At 37.9% G+C, this 17,421-nt stretch overlaps 1 protein-coding gene across 1 annotated transcript in view; it reads right to left on the bottom strand.

Annotated features, from left to right (window-relative positions):
* NEDD9 (neural precursor cell expressed, developmentally down-regulated 9) overlaps positions 1-8,652 on the bottom strand; it is a 230,497-nt gene extending 221,845 nt beyond the window's left edge. The window contains exon 1 of the mRNA XM_060189366.1: positions 8,543-8,652. The gene's annotated coding sequence lies outside the window, so the exon portion shown is untranslated. The remainder of the gene's footprint in view (positions 1-8,542) is intronic.
* Between the last annotated feature and the right edge of the window lie 8,769 nt (positions 8,653-17,421).

Below are 17,421 nucleotides of genomic sequence, written 5' to 3'. Positions count from 1 at the left end.
AGAGGAAAACATTGGTAAAACAGTTTCCCACCTACACCTCAAGGACATCTTTGATGAATCAAACCCAATTGCAAGGAAGACTAAAGCAGAAACAAACCAATGGGACTACATCAAATTGAAAAGCTTCTGCACATCCAAAGAAACTATTAAACAAACAAAGAGACCCCTCACAGAATGGGAGAAGATCTTCACATGCCATACATCAGACAAGAAACTAATCACCAAAATATATAAAGAGCTCAGCAAACTTAGCACCAAAAAAGCAAATGACCCCATCCAAAAATGGGCAGAGGATATGAACAAAACATTCACCTCAGAGGAGATCCAAAAGGCTAACAAACATATGAAAAACTGCTCTAGGTCACTGATTGTCAGAGAAATGCAAGTTAAGACAATACTAAGATACCACCTCATTCCTGTAAGAATGGCATACATCAAAAAGGACAGCAGCAACAAATGCTGGAGAGGTTGTGGTGACAGAGGAACCCTTTTACATTGCTGGGGGGAATGTAAATTGGTACAGCCTCTGTGGAGAGCAGTCTGGAAAACTCTCAGAAGGCTAGACATGGACCTTCCATATGATCCAGTAATTCCTCTCCTGGGGTTATACCCCAAGGACTCCATAACACCCAACCAAAAAGAGGTGTGTACTCCTATGTTCATAGCAGCACAATTCATAATAGCTAAAAACCTGGAAGCAACCCAGCCCAACAAAAGATGAGTGGCTGAGAAAGCTGTGGTATATATACACAATGGAATACTATGCAGCTATCAAGAATAATGAACCCACCTTCTCTGACCCATCTTGGACAGAGCTAGAAGGAATTATGTTAAGTGAGCTAAGTCAGAAAGATAAAGATGAGTATGGGATGATCCCACTCATCAACAGAAGTTGAGAAAGAAGATCTGAAAGGGAAACTAAAAGCAGGACCTGACCAAATTGTAAGTAGGGCACCAAAGTAAAAACCTTGTGGTGAGGGGTAGACATGCAGCTTCCTGGGCCAGTGGGGGGCTGGGAGTGGGTGGGAGGGATGGGTCACAGTCTTTTGGTGGTGGGAATGGTATTTATGTGCACTCCTATCAAAATGTAGTCATATAAATCACTAGTTAATTAATACGAGAGGGGGAAAATTGATTGTATGTCTCGAAGTTTTTCAAGACACAAACTGAATCTTTTCAATATATAGGCTGTGTAATTGATATGCAGACTCTCTCAAAAGCCTAGACCAAGTAGATCAGAAGCAACCAATAGCACAGTTATATACAAGATACTAGGTACTGTACAGAAAATCCTAACAAAGGGACTTTTTAAAGTTAACCCAATTACCAAATAATGTGATGATAACATTAACTATCGATTGTCTTTTTGAACCCTAAGACAGCAGGAACCTCACATCTCCACTATAAAGCCTCTACTTCCCCCAGTCCTGGAACCATGGGATAGGGCCCACTTTCCAGTATGCCTCTCCCAATCCATATCAAATAATATTGCATCTGCCGATCACAACCTAACCAACACAATGATTGCCACCTCAACATGCTTTACTTCAGACTGTGTCCAGAGACTACACGTGTGGAATGACAACTCTTCAGCTTCATCACTCAGGTGAGACCTTTCCTTTCATAGTATACTCTGATTCCATCTCAGGTGGTTCACTTTCTAACAAAGTCCCAAAACCTAGATATACACCAGTTTCTGTGAGAGAGAGTATATGTTCACACGTATCCGTAAACTACTGCAAAATATATACCGGAAAGCAGTACACTAGAGTTTGCAGTGAGTATCCCCCTAACATTTCCTCTCCACTATTCCGAGCTTTGGGTCCATGATTGCTTAACAATTTGTTTGGCTTTGTATGTTAACTCTCTTTTCAGTCACCAGGTTCCAGATGTCATCAGGATGCTGGCCAGGCTTCCCTGGACTGAAGACCCCATCAATATGTCCTGGAGCTCTGCTTCTGCAGAGACCCACCCTACTAGGGAAAGAGAGAGGCAGACTGGCAGTATGGACCGACCAGTCAACGCCCATGTTCAGCGGGGAAGCAATTACAGAAGCCAGACTTTCTACCTTCTGCAACCCACAATGACCCTGGGTCCATGCTCCCAGAGGGATAGAGAATGGGAAAGCTATCAGGGGAGGGGGTGGGTTATGGAGGGTGGTGGGAATTGTGTGGAACTGTACCCCTCCTACCCTATGGTTTTGTTAATTAATACTTTCTTAAATAAAAAAATAAAAAATAAAAAATAAAAAAATAATAACAAGCACCACCGTCTTTCTAAGTCTCCCCAATTCAATCTTTCTGAAATCATAACTTTATTAAGTTGTTCTTATATCTCTCTTTCCATGAAAAAGTAATTATGAAAAATAAATAAATATGTGCTTCCTGGGTGTGTTCTAAATATAATTACATGCACTTCATTAATCTTCACTATTGTTTATAATTGAATTATATGTATTTTTTACAAGAACATTGGATTTTGGACACACAGATGTATATATATATATATTTAAAATTTTCTATTATCTTTATTTATTTATTGGATAGAGACAGCCAGAAATTGAGACGGAAGAAGGAGATAGAGAGGAAGAGAGACAGAGAGACACCTGCAACATTGCTTTACCACTCACAAAGCTTTCTCCCTGCAGGTGGGGACTGGGGGCTCAAACCTGGGTCCTTGTGCATTGTAACATGTGTGCTTAACTAGGTGCACCACCACCTGGCATATATATCTTTAGATAAGGGAAAGAAATCAGAGTATCACTCAGTTGTAGCATAAAGTGGTGCTGAGGCTCACACCTGGGGCTTCAGGCATGCAAATCCTGTGCTCAACTACTGAGCTGCTTCCCAACTGAAATTATTTCTCTGTCTCTCTTCCTCTCTATCTCCTTCACATGTTGTGTGTATTGTTGAAATGTGCTATTGTCATTGTGTAATTTAAATTTCATGATCATATATTCCAAGAAGAAACATTCTCACTATATTTAAATCTCATATTTTATTTAACTAATTAATTAATTTATTTGGTAGAGACAGAGAAATTAAGAAGAAAGAGGGAGATAGAGAAGGAGAGAGAGAGAGAGAAACACCTGCAGCCACTGTTTCACCACTTGAGAAGCTTCCTTTCTGTAAGTGGGGATCAGTGACTTGAACTCAGTTCCTTGAGCACCGGGTTCCTTGAGTCCACCACCAGACTCCCTTAAATGTTCTATTACAAGAAAAGTTGAATTTAATTCACTTGAACTGCAACTTCAGTTCAGTTCTTAAAGGTGTGAAGCCTACTAAAAATGTTTTTAATTAATTGGAAGTCTGTGAACTTCTAGAGTATGGGCATATGTCTGCTTTGTTTCAGTACTAAGTTTTCAACCTCCTGGCACTACGCCTAGCCTATAAGAAATGTTGAATAAGTAACTACTAAATTATTTTTGAAAGTGAAATAATACAGTATCTATGTGGCTAATTTTATGTGTCTACTTGGCCACGTCAATATACTCTGATATCTGGTTATACTTTGTTCTAGATGTTGTCATGAATTGTTTTAAAGATAAGATTAAATTTCAAGGGGCCAAGTGGTGGCACACCCAGTAGAGGACACATGTTGCCATGCATGAAGACATAGTTTCAAGTCCATGGTTCCCACCTGCAGTGGGGAAATTTCTTAAGTAGTGAAGGTTTCTCTTCCTCTCTCTTTTTCCCCCTCTATCTCTGTCTCTATCCATATCTATATCTTCTCTATCTCTCTCACCCTTTATCTAAAAGAAAGGGAAGGAAAAATTGGTCACCAAAAAGAGTCATCATGCAGGCATGAAGCTCTAGTGATAACCCTGGCAATAAATAAATAAAATTTGATTAAAGCACAGTGCTCTCCAGAAGGCAAGTAAGCCTCATTCTATCAGTTGAAAGGTTTAAGAGAAGAGCTAACTTCCCCTAAGCAAGAATTCTGCTGTCAGACTTTCTTCATGCTTAACTACAACATTAACTCTTTTCTTAATCTTCAGTCTGCTAGCCTACTCTGTAGGTTTTGAACTTATCAGCTTCCATACACGAATGAGCTAATTTCTTAAAATAAAATTTGACACACACACACACACACACACACACACACACACACACACACACACACACACACACCATATTTTTCTGCTTAATAGAGTATCCCTTATATATTCTTTCAATGAAGCAATCAGTATATCATTTACCAAGAATCTTTCTCACCCACCAAAGGGCCCAATGATACCACACCAAACCAATGACACAACTCCTTGACCCTATTTGACCTCAATTTCTCCACTTTGGTGGAGAAACAGAAGACATAGTTTACTCAATGTTTCATTTCTCCTGTGATGCAGAATAATTACACATTTTCTCTCTAAAGAAGCAGGTGCTAAAAGAATAGTGCATTTGCCAAGGTTATTTGTGATGTTGTGTGATGTGGCACTGACTGACAACTGAACTTTTAGGGGAAAATACATCCCATGGTGATGTTAAGCCACAGATAGTATCACTTCCTCTAAATATTTCCACTCTTTACGAGTCAGACTATGGGTGGGGAACTTCAGAGTCATGGAAACCAGTCAAAGGTTATGAGACATTGTACCATTTGATAAGAGCATGGTAGCAAGTTAGTGCCATTTAATGTAAGAAAGGGGCGAAACAAAAGCTAGATCAATGGGAAGCATCTAGATGATCATTGTTCGACATCTAGTTCCCTTCAGGACCTGGCAAAGTGATTAACAACTTAACAGTACTCATTTGCTGATCTGAGAGAGGAAGCTTTTGTAAAGGAAGTTTTCATATGCATCCTCCCTCCAAGGGTGTGTGTGGTAGGGGAAGTGCACTGTAAGAGTGAAAGTCTTCCTTATTGAGCCTGAGACCAGCGCAGTTGTCCATCTGGTAGTATATATATATTTTAATCTCCATGGTCATTTATAAGCCTTTGTCCTTTTTTGATGAAGTTTCCTCTTGGATCTCCATTTCCTATTTCACTCATCTCTAAAAAACTTGTACTAAGCATAAGGCATAGTTTCTTCCCTCTGCTGGGAGTGCTTTGTATATGACATAGGGAGGACTTTAGGGGACACAGTACCTTCTTAAAATTATACTCCATAGGTCATGATGGTTGTGCACCTGGTTTAGTGCACATCTTACCATGCAGGACTTAGGTTCAAGCCCCTGTTCTCCACTTGCAGGAGGGGAAGCTTCACAACTGATGAAGTACTATAAGTATCTCTCTTTCTCTCTCTCCCTCTTTGTTTCCCTTTCTTCTTTGAATTTCTCTGTTCTATCCAATAAAATTAATAATAAATCCAAGTTTTGGATTTGGCAATTACCTAATAATTACCTATGTCAGTTAATAGAAATGATAAATAAGCCTGCATGTTTATATCACAACATTATGTGAGCATGAAAATGAGCCAGCACTTACTTACATCAACATGGCTACACAACCTTCAAAACCAGTGTTGAGCCAAAGGCTCAGTTATAGAAGAATTGCATGGGAGGGGGGAGTTATTATATTTATTTAAAGTTACCAAATAGGTTATAATAAGCTGCAAATACACAGAACTGCATATTAACATCTTACAAACCTACATATGTATGTACTTACACATATAAATATATGAAGTCAATCTGAAAAGAAAGCTATGAGATTGTGACTAACAAAACTCAAGACAGTGGCTCCTTTGGTGGGTGTCATGAACCTCATGAATATAATTTTTTAGAGGCATGGAGCATGTTGGTAAGATGGGCAAGAGGTAAAAATTTATATTCACTTACATTAATACTTCTGTATGTATATATTACATATGCCTCTTTTAGTGTGAAATGTTTCACAATATTTTAGTCTTTTCTACAGTGAAATTTATCTCAATTATTAATGCACATTTATCACCTTCACTAGAGAGTAGAGGAGTTTGAGGGAAGAACAGTAGCTTATATGTCTTATCAGCTGACTTTCTGTTAAGTTATAGACAGACTCCTTTTGGTCAAAACTTCTATTCTAAAGTAAAAGTAAAAAGGAATGTAGTTGCAGTGACAGTTCTACCTGTCAACTCATTTCATCATTGCTGAATTACTTTTGAACACCCAGGATTTTTCCTTAGAGCAGAACCACTACATAATGAAACCGTAAAATGTTAATTCTGAGTAGCCCTTATCATCCTACATCACTGCCTAGATATTTGGGAGCCATTGAGGGCACAATGAAATGGTTGATTTTGATGACCAAAAATGCCTGCAGTGAACAAAGGCAGCTTGGATACTCCATTCTAAGGACATGAATGCCATTTCTGACCCTGTGACACAGTGGCAGCCCCTGGGCTGAAGGAGCTGCACCAGTCCCTATAGGAACTCCCACTATGACAGAACCCTACCCAGTGTTCTCTCCTTCAGGTTCCACCTTCTAGTGTTTGCCATATCAAGCATATTGCTAATTCAATTAATTACAGGATTTTTCCTTTAAAATTAATCACTTGTTTGACTGAAAGACATTTATTACTTAAAAAATTCCCTTCATTCTTCAAATAAAAAAAATAATGGTGCTAGTTATTTTGATTAATGGCATCACTCACAAAAAATAAATGCAGGACAACATATCCATGCTACTAAATTTTAGCTAGATAACTAACACTGACTGATGATGGCTCATAGCTTACAATCTACTTTCTTGTTGTTAACAAATTAAATGACCTATCATTCCAGAAATATTACTATCAGAGCAAAAGCAAGAGTGAAAATGGAAAAGTTTTCTCTCTCTGGCAAAGGCTAGTGAATCAGTGTGACTTGATTCCACTTCTTTATTTTTTTTTTTTTTCGCCTCCAGGGTTATCGCTGGGGTTCAGTGCCTGCACTATGAATCCACTGCTCCTGGAGGTCATTTTTCCCATTTTGTTGACCTTGTTGTTGCGTTTGTTGTAGTTGTTATTGTTGTCATAGCTGTTGTTGTTGTTGGATAGGAGAAAGAGAAATCAAGAGAGTAGGGGAAAGCATAGAGGAGGAGAGAAAAATAGACACTAGCAGACCTGCTTTACTGCTTGCAAAATGATCCCCTGCAAGTGGGGACCTGGGGGCTTGAACCAGGATCCTTACTCCACCCCTTGAGCTTTGCACCATGTGTGCTTAACCCACTCCCTGATTCCACTTCTGTGTATCAGGTACCATATATTATGCTTCACACATTAGAAATTTTGATTAATTAAGTTGAAAGGAGATGGATCAAAATAAGAAAAATGGAAGTGGTTTTTATTAAGCTGTGTCTTCCTTCATGTGATGCAAACTTATATGGAGACATGGTAAATCTAAAAGAGCTATCTCCATGATAATAAAGTACTTTCTTTTTTCTCCAAACAGGATCTCAGAGGAAATGGGGGAACCCTTTTTTTTTTTTACTACAACCTTTGAATTAATATGACAGATTTCAAAATATAGCAGTCTGGGGTCAAATGGAGGTGATTACTAGAGACCAGAGGATTAAACAACTCTAGTATCCACAGCACTGTGTGTCACAGTAGTTTGTCTTTGCTTGACTTCCCCATAAGTAGACTTTAACACAGGATTCAAGTTCATGTAGTTTAAAGTAATGGTCCCAGGACACCTTGATTGTTGGTGGGAATGGAGTAAAGGAAAGCAATAAAAAGGCACATTATCAAGAAAACAACTGGAACTTAAGTCCATTTGGTCTCAAGAAAAGGATGAGGGACACAGTTTAGAGTTAATCCATTGAGGACCTCAAAGGCTATGGTGTCTAGAGTCCACTGGCCAGTTAATTCCTTGGCATTTTCTACTGCCTTAAAAAACTATATGTGTTCTCCATTTTGAGATACAGCCCCCCTCCTCCATCCAAGAAGAATACTTTCCAAAACCCTCAGTACAATTACACATTACAAGTATGAATACTTGTAGTAAGGTTTAATTTTAAAATTAGGCACTAATTGTAAGAGATTAACAACAAGACAAATAAAATAGAAATGTTATAAAATACTATAAAAATATACTGTAATAAATCTTTGTGAACGTAGTCTCTTCTAGTTTAATATTTTCAAACCTGAGTTTATGTTAGCTGAAACTGTGGAAAGTGAAACAGTGGATAAGGGGGTACTGTCTATGATTTCAGCAAGATAAAAATGTTGCCCCAAGCTCTTCATGAAAGAAAGGTGGTTGAATGACTGAATGAGTTAAATGAATTAATAGATATAGAGAAATGTTAGGATGGAGCTGTGGACAGGGTCCACTATAAATGGATAGAACATAAGTATAATTTGTCCACATTCCCTTGGAAATGATGCTAATGACAATTCAGTGCAAAACTAGATTACACACAGAGTTCCTTTCTTAATCACCACTATCTTGCCCCTCAACAGTCATTCCCAGATAAGCTGAAACCTGCACTGGAAATGATTTTAATTACCAGCAAGTGTTAGTGACAGACCATGCTTTGCAGAATTAAAATTATTTAGGAAAAGTAAAAATCTAGGGTGACAAAATCATCTAAGAATGGCAGAAAGGGTAGGAACTATTTACATTGCATACCAGGAAGCACCTACCCAAGATTATTTCAAATGCAGATTCATATAAATCTTGAGTTGTATTAAAGTCAGTGCTTCCAAGTCCATTTGAAGGAGACCACAAGTCACTCTTTCCTCCTTGGGACTTGTTGACTCCCAACCTCAGTGACAGAGTGTTAATAGCAGAGAACACTGCCGGATGTCTGAGACCAACTCAGGAAGTCAGGATGTGAGTGATTCTAACTCCTCCCAGCCTCCCAAACACACACCAGCCCACAGCAAATATCTGAGAACTCACCATGGGCAGATCCACTGTTGGGGGATCATCTGGTCTCCCTTAAGCTCTGACTGAGCTGGGCAGGCAGGCAGGCAGGCAGGCAGAAGGCAATAGTTCATTTCTGTCTCATTTTTGTGCTTCTCTCTTGCTACAGTTACCAGACTTGCTCATAAAGGCAGCTGTAACCACACATGTAGAATGTGACTGGTGTATCTATGTGTGTGTATGTGTGTGTTTCCTTCCGGTTGCTGTGAAATGATGTTGTCTCAGTTCATTTCCTCTCTAGGCCTCTCCTTTTTTTTTTTTTAAAATCTGTCAGAACCTTTGATACACTGTGAATAGTTTGTAGTTTAGGGACAGGTGAATTGAGACATCTAGTTCTAATTTTTACCACTTGTTAAATTATCATTTCCACGAAATTCTGTGGAATAACTTTCTAAGGAATATAGGCTCTTTTCTAAGCCTTGCTATAGCAAAATTGGACTATTTTAAGGCCAAAAAAACTGGAATTCCATGACTCAATGTGTTTCAAAGATTCTATCAATTGGCATAAACAATTCTTTCACCTGATAATTATATATATTGGATATATACACTGTTTTAGACACCCTGTTCTAGACACCTAAGAACAAACTGGAGAATCTCCTATGTACAGTGTTATATGAGAGATTTGAGAATGTAAGAGGACTTTTAAAGTCATTTATTAGGGCCAGAGAAATGGTTCACTTGGATACTGTGCTGTTTTGCTGTGTGTGCAACTGAGTTTTGGACCCAGTCACTACTGCACTGAATGGAGCTTTAGTATTGTGATCTCTTTCACTTTCTGCCTCTCTGTATCTATCTCAAAACAAAACAAAACAACAACAAAAGCAACTTATTCCCTTAGCTTTCTTCTCCTTGTAAAATTTGATTAGCTGAAAAGTAGATGTGTTTTGAAAATATTCATTCAAGTTTGAATTATGGTTTTCCACTTTTAAACTCTTTATTTAATTATTATTTTACTGGGACTTATTGACTGGACAATGAATCCCCTGCTCCCAGAGGCCATTTTTTTCTTTGTTTGTTTGTCTTATTTGCTATAACAGAGAGAAACTGAGAGGGAAGGAGGAGATAGAAAGTGAGAGAGAGCTAAGAGACTCACATGTAGAACTGCTCCACCACTAATAAAGCTTCACCCTCTGCAGGAGAGGAGTAGCTTTGTAGGTTTTGTCATGTCTTTTGCCCTTTCTTTGCTTTAGTTTCCTCATACTAATATGGAGATAATAATAAAATTTTTGTTAGAATTAAATCAGTTAGAGTATGTAAAACATTCAAAAGTGACTGTTACAAATAAAGAACAGTAAACAAGTGTTTGCTATTATTATGTGACAATTTATATTGTAAGCTCAATCTTTTCACTTCTCTTTCCCACTTCTCACTTCTTTTTCAGTGCCTGGGAAACAACTTACAGAGGTTTAAAGAGACCATAAGATAACCTAACAATTGATTCCCACAATAATCCAGTGATGTTTGCTATTCCTGCTTTGTTGACAAGACAAAGAAAGAGCTGTCAGTGATCTATTTATTGTTATCTCTGTGTCAAATAGTATATACTTCTATGATTTTTGTTCTGTTGCTATTTTATGACAGAGAGACATAAGTAATGTTTTGCTGTGGCATGTGCTTTGCTGGGGATCCAATCCAGGACTTCGTGCATTTAAGTCTATGCTCTAACACTGAGATAAATCCTGGACAATTTCTCTCTCTGTCTCTCTCAATCTCTCTCTCTCTGCCTCTCTCTCTGTCTCTCTCTTTCTCTCTCTTCTTCTTGCTTCTGGGGTTGTCACTGGGCTGTGTTAACACTACAAATCCACTGCATAGCAGCCAAATTTTCCTTGTTATTTTTTTACTTTCTTTTTATTGTATTTGATAGGACAGAGGCACATTGAGCAAGGAGAGGAAGATAGAGAAAGAAAGACACTTTGCAGACCTGCTTCACCACTCATGAAGCTCCCATCCAAGCCCCCCCCTCCCCCGCAAATGTGTAGTAGGGGCTGTGTATAGCCCTTGTGTATGGTAACATATGCACTCAACCAAGTGTAACACTGCCCAGCCCCTGTTGTTCTTAGTGATTTGATTTGTTTTGTTTCTTTTGATATGTCTTTATTCTGATAGAGATAGAATCAGAGATGAATAGCAAGGGTAAGAAAGCATTGCTCTATCACTTGTGAAACCTGCCCTACAGGTGTGTAAGTGGGGAGATTTAAACCTGGGTGCTTATGCATGGAAACACATGCTCTCTACTGGGTGTGCCACTACCTAGTCCTGTCTGTGCTATTTTAATTTACTGTAAGACTCCTGTAAAGTTCAGATTCATATCAATTACTACAAAATGTTGATCTGACCTGAATTATTATGAGGGATACTTTCCCCATAAACTGTTGTTATATTTAAGCCAACAGACATTGTGTTAAATGCTGTATATCATCAGTATTTAGCAATGAATACATCAAAAGAACACCTACATTGATCGTCTTATGCGTATTGCATCTTGAATGGTAATAGCATTATTTATGCTAAAAATGGCATTACGTTGCCTTTTTTCTTTTTCCTTCTTTTTAATAAATCCATGAAGGAGTACATGACAATCACCAGAAACTTAGGTTTTCAGTAAAATTATCCTACTGCCAAACTTATGTTTTATAGAACAGAGTATTCACAACAAATTGACAGAAGTATATTGGAGTTTAGACAGTGCATATTTAAGTCATTATTTTCTCTGTTAGATGTTTAAGCAGTATAAATTCAAATGTGCAACTTGAAAAAACAACTTTATATTATACACTATAACTGAAAGACTAAAGCCATCACACTGTCTTTACAAGTCAATGATATTCTAGGTGTACTAATAAAAGTTAAGGTCTGGCTGTTACTTCTGCTCTGTTGTCCTTAACTTCGTCTCCTTCTCTTTCTCCTTCTCTGTCTTCATTTTGTCTTCAGTGAGGATTACCTATTTTGCACCAACATTTTTAGATTAAGAGAGATACAGAAACAAAGTGACAGAGAAAGATGGAAAGACACCGTAGCACCTAAATGTCCCCTACTATGATGGGGCCCAAGGCTTGAACTTTGGTCTAGTGCACGGTACAGCAAGCATACTTCCAGATGAACCATTTTGCTGGCCCATAGGCTTCTTTTTAAAATATTTAATTAATTTTATTATTTATATATTTGAAATGAGATTAGATAGATGATAGATAGACAGACTAGATAGAGCACTACTCAGTTTTGGCTTATGGTTCTGCTGGGAATTGAATCTGGGATTTTGGAGCCCCTAGCATAAAAATCATTTACATATCCATTACACTGTCTCCCAGCCCTGGCTTCTTTTAAGTAAATATTCAGAAATGATAGCTTGATTTTCCTTTAACTCTGGCTTTTTTTTTTTTTTTTTTTTTTTGCTTCCTAATGGCCATTTTTCCCAGTTTGAGCTGCCAGAATGCTTCACTGTTGAACTTTTCTAAACAGAGAGCAGGTATTTCTGTTAAGGGGAACTAGAACCCTGAAGCTGTTCAAAACTAAGTTAGACTTATTTTAGAAAAACAAGTTAGGTATTTTTCCCACATACCTAGTGGGATGGAAGTTTATTTATTATCTATTTATTTTAGTACCAGAGTAGTGATCAGCTCCAGTTTATGGTGGCGCAGGGAACTGAACCTGGGATTTTGGAGCTGCAGACATGAGAGTCTCTTTCCATAACCATTATGCTATCTACCCCCACCCACCATCCTGTAGGTTTATTCTTTTATTAATTGATTTTTATTCTTTTTTAAATATTATTTTTATTGAGTTAAGTTTGGTATGCAGCACTATGTATATTTTGAGAATACCAGCTCACATCTCCTCAAATGCATTTCAACACACTACGCACACCACCAAAGTCCCAATAACCCTCTACCACAGTCTAATGAATCTCCTCTATCTTTTGCCCCTGACTCCCTTTCCCTCTGGTAACCTCAGTTCTGTAGCTTGAATCCAATAGTTTGGTTTGTCTGTTCTTTTTGCTTTGTTTCTTTATATACCACATATGAGTGAAATCATCCAGTATTTGTCTTTCTCCTTCTTACTTATTTGGCACAACATAAGAAAGACAGAAGTTTTCCATGTCTGGTTTCCTACTTAAAGTTTTCAAACTCTTTTTTCTTCTTTTTTTTTTTTTTTTTCCATTTTGATTAGTGACAGGTTATGTCATATGTCAAAATTTTGACAAACCACAGATGGCTCTGGCAAAAAATAAACAACTATAATTTTTAATCACTCTATCCAATGAAGGCAGTGTTTACATTTTCATCTTCTTCTTAACTATTTTAATTAGCTTCTTCATGCCACTGCAGTTAGCTGGAATCTCAGTTAACACCACAGAAGGGTTTATAACTACCTGTTAAGCAGTAGCCAAACCCCAAGCAACTGTTTTGAATTTGTCATGGATATTTTGTCCAAGGAACAACTGTTGTGTGCAGAGAAGTTTGAGGGTTGAGAAGGGAGAAGTAAGAAGAATTTGAGAAGATAAAAAGTTAAATTATCTATGATCAAGTTGTGTGTGTCTATTTATGATTTCATTTGCTTGACTCATTTCCCTTCATGATTGAAGACATTGTTAGCCATGGGGAGTCAGCTGCCCACTGAGGAATTTAAATGAACACACTCAGGAGTTGGTTTGGCAAATTTTAAGAGTAAAGTTGACTAGTATTATAATGTGCACCTCACCCCTATTTGGGAATGAGAGGCAGTTTTATGGCTTTCATTTTTACATTAAGAAAGCCGAGCTCCAGATAAAATCCCAAAAGATCCAGTTAGTTTGCCCATTCAATAATTATCATGTCCCTGCAAATTCTCCTGAAATTTCCTGGTCAGTTTTGATACATCACTTTACAGAACACAGACCCTACCCTCAAATTTAGTGAGGATATAATCTATTGAGATACCTTCTCTCATTAATTGGTTCACTCATGATTTCAAATACACTAATTCAATATATACTATGGTAAAATGAACAAGAATCAGTTTCTTTCCTAAAAGAGTCTATAGTCTACTAAACACAGTACAATTTACCTTATCTGCCTTCCTCTTTTGTTCTCTTGCTGCTTAGGATAGTATTTTTTTTTTCTCCCTCATGGCAGGACAGCCTTTATCTTGCATCTTTTCTAATCTGCCAGTTCTCTGCCAAATCTCAGAGTTGAGAGTGCCTTCATTATCAGAACTCCAGGGACAGTTGTTTCAGCAATGTGTAGTAATATTTATTTCCTTATTGTGTTCTTTTGAATATCTGCCCACTTCTAGTTTTTACCTGCATGCTTTGGAGCAACCAAGACTCATTGGGAAAAGTTAACAAAGGCCAATTAATTTAAATGACATTTGAAAATATGAAATCTAGCACCAGGAGATGGCTCACCTACTAGAGTGCATCCTTTACCATACTCAGGGACTAGGGTTCAAACCTCAGGCTCCATGTGGGAGCACTACACAAAGGGGAAGCTTCATCAGTGGTGGTGTGGTGTCTCACCTCCTTTTCTCTGTCTTTCTTCCTCTGTCTGGAAAAAATAATACACATATACACCACCACTAAAACCACCACCACCACCACCACGAGCAGTGGAATCATGCTGTCACGGAGCTGCAGAGAAGCCAAGGGGGGAAAAAAGAGAAAAGAACAAAAAAGAAAGAAAGAAAAGAAAAAGAAGAAGAAAATTTGTAATCATTCTTTTAAGTCACAGAATAACTATCTGAAGAAACATGGGCATCAAGAAAAGCAAAAGGTAGGGGGTCGGGCGGTGGCACAGTGGGTTAAGTGCACGTGGTGCAAAGCGCAAGAACCAGCTTAAGGATTGGGGTTGGAGCCCCCGGCTCCACACCTGCAGGGGAGTGGCTTCACAGGCGGTGAAGCAGGTCTGCAGGTGTCTATCTTTCTCTCCCCTTCTCTGTCTTCCCTTCCTCTTTCCATTTCTCTCTGTCCAATCCAACAACGAACAACATCAACAATGGTAATAATAATAACCACAATGAGGCTATGGCAACAGAGCAATAAAAGGGGGGGGAAATGGCCTCCAGGAGTGGTGGATTCATGGTGCAGGCACCGAGCCCAAAAAAAGGGAAAAAAAACCCCGAAATTCCTTTAAAGAGAAACTGATAACAAAATTTAAAGATTTGCATTGATTGCAGTTAGGCCTTTAGCAACCACTGAGCCCAGATTTCTCTTTAACTTAGTTACTGTTCACCTGTCTCTCAACTAGATGAGATCTAGGTTGGACTTCCAAGAAGATAAGACTTAAAAAAAAAATCTTGTTGGGTTAGTTTTCCCCACAATTTTAAGATTATTTAAATAAAATTCAAGAGCTGTTTTGTGAAACAAACAAAGACTGCTAACATTTCAGGTAAAATAAAGTGCCTCTTGATCACCAGTCCTACCTAATTGTAGTTCTCTTCCCTATTTTGCCCACAATAAATTCTTGCTATTTTGGATGTACTCTCCCCAGACATTATCTAGGCAATCATAGATAGTGTGTGCTTGCAGTGGTGCACATGGGCAGCCTCACCCTTGAGTGTGCCTTTGCACACAAACAGAACATGAGACTGGAACCATACTATTCTGCTCAGGTTCTGAGGGAACTGTATAAATTGTTCTGGTTTCACATAAGATACCAATTTGAAAACCACATCTTATTCATGAGAGAAAAAAAAAAAAAGCTAAAATCCTACTGCATTTGATGGTTGGATAGATTAGAGTTCAGTTTTTATGACTTTTGTTTATTTACTTTTTGAATATGAAAATGTCGATGTATATGCATCAGGCTTGCCTGGGAATACAGATTTATCTGGGTCAAATACCAAAGATCTATAAACCACCTGGCAAAGTGATTTTATGCTTTTTTTTTTTTTTACAATCATTTTATCCCAAAATCAAGTTAAATCATGCTTCTCCTTGGGTACAAATGGTACCCCTTTAACTAACCCCAGTCCTAGGGACTGCCAAGTGTTGCAATCTCTGATATTTTTCCTTATCTCTCAACTTCCTTTAATATTTTCCTACTTCTGATGCTAAGTACAACTTCATTTCACAATCTTATACTGAGGTATTTCCACTTTAAAGATTCAGAAATATTCTTTTTAGTGATCTTCATAGCTGAAACACTAGCATTGTTTATTTTTCCTTTCAAGGATTGCATGATTATATTGTGATAAGACAATAGAACTTTTAAAAGGACTGTCATACCTTCTAACTATGAAAGTCCTCTCACTACTGCTAATTCTTAAAACACTATTTTTTGACATAGAACTGGTTCTCAGAAGATTTTGTCTAAATGATTATCTTCACAAGATTAGTTATTCTCACAAATGTCAAATATCCTCTGTTATTGCTCAAAATATTTCAAGCTTTCTCTTGCATGCAAAATAAAATTGAAGTAGCTTAGTTGGTGATTATAAGTCTTCCTATTGTCTTTTTTAGTGTTTTTTTTTTCTTCTTCTTCATCTCAAGTTTCATTGCTCTGGGTTGACTTTTTCAGGGATAGAGAGAAACATATATATATATATATATTCACCACAGCACAGAAACTCCCTTCATTGTATTGAAAGCCAGGCTCAACGTTGGCTGGTTCATGTGGCATAGTAAGACACTACTGAATTGAACTGTTCTGCTGGACCCCTTTATATCTCAACTTCTTATCTGCTTATTCACCCATACAGAGCCTTGCACCTTCCATCTCCCTAAACTTAAGTCTCATGTTTCCTGGTGTTGCATGACTTCTCATGATCACACTCTGCAGAGACCTCATAAATAGTCCCTGCCTAAAATAGCCTCTTTCCTCTTTTTTGTCAGTGTCCTTCAAGACTACTTCCTTACACAGAATTAATCTTTCTCTGCTGCCACCAAAACTTCTGTTACCATAGTGATTACATCTGGACACAGGAAAAAGTTACCTATCCTCTGGGTTCTTCTCAGATTGAAACAGTAAGCAATGCTTACTGTGAAGGTCAGCAAAGAAAAAAATAATTGAATGCAGCACCGGGGGGGGGGGTTATAATGATAATGCAAATCTTGCAATGGTGAGAGAAAAATAATAAATTCATATTCAATATTGAGCCTTAAGGAGACTGAAGAGAGGTGAAGGTACTCCAGGTGACAATAAGGTCAAGGACAGTAACAATGACTTCCTTTTAAATCTGAAAAAGACAAAAAGTGTGTAAAGTGGTGCTCTCTTGCTCTTCTAGAGAATTCAGAACTCTTATCCTTTCAGGTTTAATGTAATCTGAATGTGAAAGAGGCTTGAGAATACTAGCTCTGAGAAACTAGGTCTGATTTGAGCATCTTCAGCTGCATCATAACACAATGTTTCTGCTTTCTCCGGACATTTAAGGTTCCTTATGTCAGGGAACTGTTGCATATTCATTTTGAGGCAGGTGAAGTAAACTAAACACTTTACAAAGTATTCTGTGAAGGTTTGTTTCAGAATCATGCATTAGCCTGGCTAAATATAGATGCTGCAAGTTTCACTCTTGAATAAGGGAAACAATTCATCTTTGGAATTGAATCCTCCAGATGATTCTCCTCTTCCTCCTCCTCCCTTTTCTTCCAAATATTTATCTATTATTTAGTGAGATAAAT

Source organism: Erinaceus europaeus, chromosome 4, assembly GCF_950295315.1.
Source record: "Erinaceus europaeus chromosome 4, mEriEur2.1, whole genome shotgun sequence".
Lineage (NCBI taxonomy): Eukaryota > Metazoa > Chordata > Mammalia > Eulipotyphla > Erinaceidae > Erinaceus > Erinaceus europaeus.
The sequence above is the reverse complement of the archived record's forward strand: the minus strand, read 5'-3'. Positions and strand labels throughout refer to the sequence as shown.